Source organism: Lepidochelys olivacea (assembly GCF_965140295.1).
Source record: "Lepidochelys olivacea isolate rLepOli2 genome assembly, chromosome: 6".
Taxonomy (NCBI): Eukaryota; Metazoa; Chordata; order Testudines; family Cheloniidae; genus Lepidochelys; species Lepidochelys olivacea.
Window position 1 is genome coordinate 125,035,452 of NC_140416.1, and position 6,241 is coordinate 125,041,692.

A 6,241-nucleotide genomic window follows, 5' to 3' on the forward strand; every position below is an offset into this window, starting at 1 on the left:
TTTCCCCTTCCAAAATGTTCCAGAAACACCCTGCTGCTTTGCCTTAAGCCATCCCCCCTTCTGAAGCCGTTCAATACGCTGCCTATGCAGTTGCCTGCTCATGAACTCTACATTGGATGCCTGAGATGGCTACAAAAACCTACACCACCAGTTAAACAGATGGTTTGCTCTGAACATCACCACTTTTGACACCGACCAGTGTTATTTCATGGTTTCCTTGGGCTTTCCCCCGAATTGTTTGTTGTATCTACCTGTTGTCTATAGTCTGACAACTAGAATGGGGAAAGATTTCCTTTCTTTGTTATAGGTTTGTGTAGCATACAGCATAATGGGGCTCTAGCTTCTAGGGGTTACTGTAATACAAGTTATTATATTTATTAATACACTCTGGGTTAATATACACTACTTTTTTGATAACCAGCCTTCACAAAGGTAGGAATAAATACATACAAATACAATTGCTCCCTTTTCTGTTACAAAGCACTTATGTTTGATTAGCAATACATCAGCAGCACCATATAGTATATAGCAGTATAAAACCAAGATAGCTAGATACTTCCTTCTCCAATCTACACTTCTATCTATATGTGCAATTCCAAGTACACAAAAGACTGATTTTCTTCTCTATCCCTCACAATCAATGGCTACAGATATTTCTTCACTGGTTGGAATCGCACATCAATTCACCAGCTTGCTGGCTGAAGGCTATTTGCTCTGGATCACAATATGCTTGAAGCAGATCTCTGCGTTAACTTGCAAATTGCTCTCTCAAAATAGTTGTCTCTTTGGGGTCTAGTGGTGGGATTAGAGACTAGAACACAAATAGCAGCAGAAGGAAAATCACATGTTCATCTACCTCACATCTGGTTGATATTAAGCAGGTGGACCTGGGTGTGTCTACATTAGCTACAAACGTTTGACAAGATGAATTTCAAGGTCAGAAAGGAATCCTAGTGAGTGGTACAAGGGGAAATAGTCTGGATGTGAGGATCTAGACAGAAGCTATGTCTAAACCCTGCTGATTCTTTCTATCTAAGATCTCTAAGATTCAGCCTTTTTAATCCAGCTGCACAGCAAAAAACCTCATCCAGGCACCCATCAACTCGCATCTCGTTAACTTCTCACTGACCTTCACAGATACAACCTTGCCCTTTGCAAATGTGTTCAGAACACTGCTGCAAAAATCATTTCCCCAACCTATTGCTTTTACCACATTGCCCCTCTCTGAACCCTTCCACCTGCTCCCCCTTCTCTTAAAATAATTGCCTTCACTTTCAAGGCCCTTCACAGTCCGTCCCCACTGGACCTAGCATCTCTCATTCACTATCGAATAGTCCACTCCCACCTACGACGGGCCCATGATGCCGGCCTTTATCACGCACTTGTTACATTTGCAAACAAACACCTTTCTGCTTTTTTCCCCCAGGCTGCTCCCCCATGCTTCAAAGTAGCTCCCCAAAATATCTGCGTCGCTATCTCATTATTCATTTTCAAAACCCGTCCTCAAACCCTTCGTTTGCCATGATTCCTGCACAACACTTGACGATGGTTAGGCTGCTAGTGTGCTGAGACCACAGCCCGTCATGCTGATTGATCTTATCTCCTTGTTCTCTTGAACACTAGTCTGTGTCCACCTGTGGGCTTATACTTACAGGATAGGCCCCTTAGGGCAGGGGCCATTTTTTTGCGCTGTGTTTGTACAACACTTAGCACAGTGGGGTGCTGGTCCATGACTGGGGCTCTAAATAATAACGAAGAACAAGGTGATGAAATGAATAGGCAGAATGTCTGAACAAATGACTGATGCTGAGATCTACCAGTGTGGGGGACGGCCATGGTACCGAGGCAAGAGGTGGAAGCCCCGTATATGAGTCATTTCATACAGTATCAAACCCAGCTGAGAAGAGGAATTACCAGCAAACAATCCTGCACTGTTGCTATCATGGTCAGTGGTTACTGAACATCTATTCCCAAGGGTATTTGAGTGCATGCTGCAACACAAACAGGACTGGGCCAGAATCACTGCATATCGCCTTAAAAAAAGAACAGGAGGACTTGTGGCACCTTAGAGACTAACAAATTTATTACAGCAGACACTACAAAAGTTTCTCTCTCCTGCTGATAATAGCTCATCTTAACTAGCCTCTTACAGTTTGTATGGCAATTTCCACCTTCTCTGTGTGTGTATATATATATATATATATATATTATATGTTCCATTCTATGCATCCAATGAAGTGGGCTGTAGCCCACGAAAGCTTATGCTCTAATAAATTTGTTAGTCTAAGGTGCCACAAGTACTCCTGTTTTTTCCCCCCAATACAGTGAAAGATTCTGGCAGTGGGAAAAGGCTCTGGCAAGGGCGATGCAGTGGGGAAAGACTCTGGCATCTCCCCACTGTTGGAGATTTTCCTTCTGCCAGAGCCTTTCATTGCCATATTTGGACACAGTGGGGATGTAGCCTGCCTTTCTCTGTGGTGTGTAACTACACAACTTACATGCCGCCTCCAGTGTGGACAAGGTCCCAGGTGATCCAGGACCCACTCAGGAAGAGTATGTACATCTTCTTCCTTTGACAAAGAGATTATACTCAAAAGGGCAAGTGCTGGGGAGAGAAACCAGGGTGTCTGAAGACTTGCAAAGACAACAGCACGTTGGTTTATACGTGCTTAGCATTCTGCAGCCTTTTCACAACCACAAGGGCTAGAAACATTTTAAAAATCAAAGCTTAAACATTACAGGAGAGGGCAGGGCTCTGCTGCAAAGAGTTGTCAACACAGCTGTTTTGGTCGGGGTGTTAAAAAACCCACAGCTGACAGTTATGCCCACAATACCCCCAATACAGCATAGCTAATGTTGTTTTGGGGGATGGCGTTACTCTGCTGACAGGAAAACGCTCCCTGTCAGCATCCACAGGAGCGAGCTATGGAGGGGTACTTGGTATAGCTACACCAGCAAATCCTCTGCACTGTAGTGTAGGACAGAGCTGTGGGAAGGATGTGGGGGGGAAGGTTGGTTCTGCAGCAAAATCAGCAGCTGCAGGACTGAGGAACATACTGATGACATGCTAAAAATACAGCAGGCCTGGCAGGCAGTGCAACCAAGTATTTCTAGCCTGTAAAAAACCAGTGGCGAGGATTGCAACTTACAGCAACCCTGCAAACGTCTGCCTCCATGCTCTTCCAACTGCCAAAGCTGCAAGAACAGGAGATAAGAGATGTCAGGAAGGCAACCTGGCCAGAAGAAGTGAAAGAGGACTAGGGGCAAGAATCCAGGGAAACACTTGGAGACATTAAAGAGTCTCTACGGTTTGCTCTCTGGCTCAAGAATTGGGATTGGAGAGGCCTCCGGCTGTGAAGCAATACATTCTAATAGACAGACTTGAAACAGCTTTCAGCACATTGGCAGGAAACAGAGAAACTGGCTGGCAGCAAATACTGGTAACAGACAGCAACATATATTTTTCTGCTACAATTTTTGGATTGCCCTGATAATTTTCTCCAGTCTCATTTGTATTCCCAGCACTGAATTAATATTTCGATTTGGTTTTACAGGGAACAGTGGTATCCGATTATCAACACAAAATAATGCAATAATACAAACCTACATTGATTACCATCATCCTTCCTGGATGCTGCTATGCAGCAAGCAATTGTAAGGATACAAAGGGTTTGCACTGGGTTCTGGCCAGTTCACAGCTACAGCAAATGAATGCCTACAAAGAAAGAAAAGTATTGATTTTCTTTTACTCACACTCATCATTTAAGGCTCAATCCATTTATGAGCGAATGTGAGGGTGACAGAAAACAAAATTATCCATGGTTTATAAGTGCACTAGGATAAATTGGCCTCATTTTAGTCTTTCTGCAGAACACCTGGTATAGTTCTCGGTTGAGGATTTCAACTGTAAAACAAAACAAAACAAAAAAAACAGCCAGCAACATAACGAGGCCAGAGAGACTAAATCTCTCTCAGGTCAGAAGTGGCCAGAGAGCCATGAACCTCAAAAACCTTCCCAACCACTCTGCTGCAATCCAAACATCGGAGCTGAAGCCAGAAAGTTTCTAACAACTATCCAGCATATTTTGGCAAAATTACATTTAGTCAAAAAAAATGTGCCAACTGGCTTGAATTAGAATCCTTTGTTCTCAGGTACTTACCACTTCACATGCTTGGTTTCTGCCTCAGACTGATTTTTTTTGGCGGGGGGGGGGGGGGAAGTCTGAGCAAAAATAGTTCCGTCATTTCCACCACTGAGGTTAGTGAAATTCACCACTCTTTTCTTCAGGAAAAAAGGAACCCTGGGTTTACAGCTCTCCTGGTGAATCACATTTATATTCCTTCCTCACTGCTTAAAGACAACGTTTTAAGGGTAATTTGAAGCATATCTGTAGGGGTTCGTTATGCAGAGTGTAGGCTTAGAAATAGCTTGGCCGCATTTTCCTGGAGTTGCTCCTGGGCCACTTCATTTAATGCAATCGTCTTCTGTGCGTACGAAAGCCGTGGAAGTGGGGCCAATTCATCATCTTCATTCTCCGTCTCAGCTTCAGAAGCAGGGGGAAGTGAAGGCTCTCTGGCAGCTCTTGCAGGTGATCAGGAGTGCCGATTGTTCCTTAAGCAGGAACTGAAATAGGTCTCTGGACTCGGAGATGCAAAAGGTAGTCAGAGGCACCCGGCAAGACGAATAACGCCCTGTAACCAGGAGGAACTCATCCCTCACTCACTTGCAATCTCTCTGCAATAAGGAGAGTAAACTGATAATTTACTGGTTTCAGAGTAACAGCCGTGTTAGTCTGTATTCGCAAAAAGAAAAGGAGGACTTGTGGCACCTTAGAGACTAACCAATTTATTAGAGCATGAGCTTTCGTGAGCTACAGGAAGTGAGCTGTAGCTCACGAAAGCTCATGCTCTAATAAATTGGTTAGTCTCTAAGGTGCCACAAGTCCTCCTTTTCTTTTTGATAATTTACTGTAGATTTCAAATATACTGGAGGGACATTTCAGCAAAGGAAATTGAGCAAGACTTGTGCACACATTAAACATTCTGTTGGGTTGTGACTTCCCCTTCCTAGGTTGGATTGTAAGGTTAGAATCAGAGCCTGCATCACAGGAACGGTGTGCTGAAGTATAGGCCACTGAACTTTTAAATCTTCCTCTTTCCCTACTTAGATACAAAGAACAGGAAGTTTTCGGTAACCTTTCCTGTCACTGCTGGGTCTGGTGATCTACGGCTTCCCTTGTATAGCAAATGCATGTACAGCGGAGACTTTTGTCAAAGTGCAGGCATCCATTAAATTGTATAACAAGTGGTGAAAGCCAGAAGGCCACGGAGCACCACCATATACTGTGCAGTGTCACTAACAATATACTAAGAAATAAGGATGGAAGGGTTTTTAATCAATGGGAACCATGGCTCCCAGTCCTGACTCTGCCCTGAGCAATCTGGGACTGATCTCCAAACCTAGCTGAATACTTTGCTGCAATATTCTAAAAGTCCTGAGAGCAGAAGGATGGTCTTGTGGTTCAGGTACAGTTCCCAGCTCTCCCACAGTCTTCTTCTAGGATGCTGGCAAATCACTTTCCTCTCTCTGTGACTCAGTTTCCCCATTGGTGACATGGGGAGAAAAGTATTTCCTTGCTTCCTTTGCCTGTCTTGTCTATTTAGGGTGGGATTTTCAAAAGTGAAAGCAAGTTGGACGTGTGATCCTCAATAGGACTGCTTGGGAATTTTTTAACGAGACTGTTTTGTGTCAGAAAATGCCAATGTGTCAAAAATGTGCTGAGTTCAACAAAACTTTCATCAGGAAGGTTTTAGGTCTCAATAGAATTTCTGGTCAAAAAAAGTGAAAGAAAGCAGGTCATGCCCCAGAATAGCTGGGTGGCTAAGGCACTCAGCTGGCAGGGGAGAGAACCAGCTTCAAGTCCTGCTGCACATCAGGCAAAGCAAAGATGCAAATGTAGGTCTCCCAGGTGTGGCCTCTAACCCCCTTGCTGTTGGTTCTTCTGCAGTGGGGCTTGCTCCAAACCCCCAATGTATTGTGAAATGGAATTCTTTTTTTCCAGCCAGCCCTATTCCTAAGTCACGTAGGTGTTTTTGAAAATCCCAGCTACAGTGCGTGGGTTCTTCAATGCAGGAAATAATTCTTAGTTTATATTTGTACAGCCCATAGAACATGGAGACCTGATTTCACTTCAGGCATGCAAGGTCTACTACAATATAAATAATGCAAGATAGTTAAAAT

The 6,241-nt window shown here is 43.9% G+C and overlaps 1 long non-coding RNA gene across 1 annotated transcript in view; it reads right to left on the reverse strand.

The window, feature by feature from the left end:
- The window catches only part of LOC311521959, a 28,850-nt gene extending 24,668 nt beyond the window's left edge, over positions 1–4,182 (reverse strand). Inside the window, exons 1-2 of the long non-coding RNA XR_014712016.1 lie at positions 4,161–4,182; positions 3,608–3,715 (exon numbers count right to left, since the gene is read on the reverse strand). This is a non-coding gene — a long non-coding RNA (uncharacterized lncRNA). The remainder of the gene's footprint in view (positions 1–3,607; positions 3,716–4,160) is intronic.
- Positions 4,183–6,241: the final 2,059 nt, after the last annotated feature.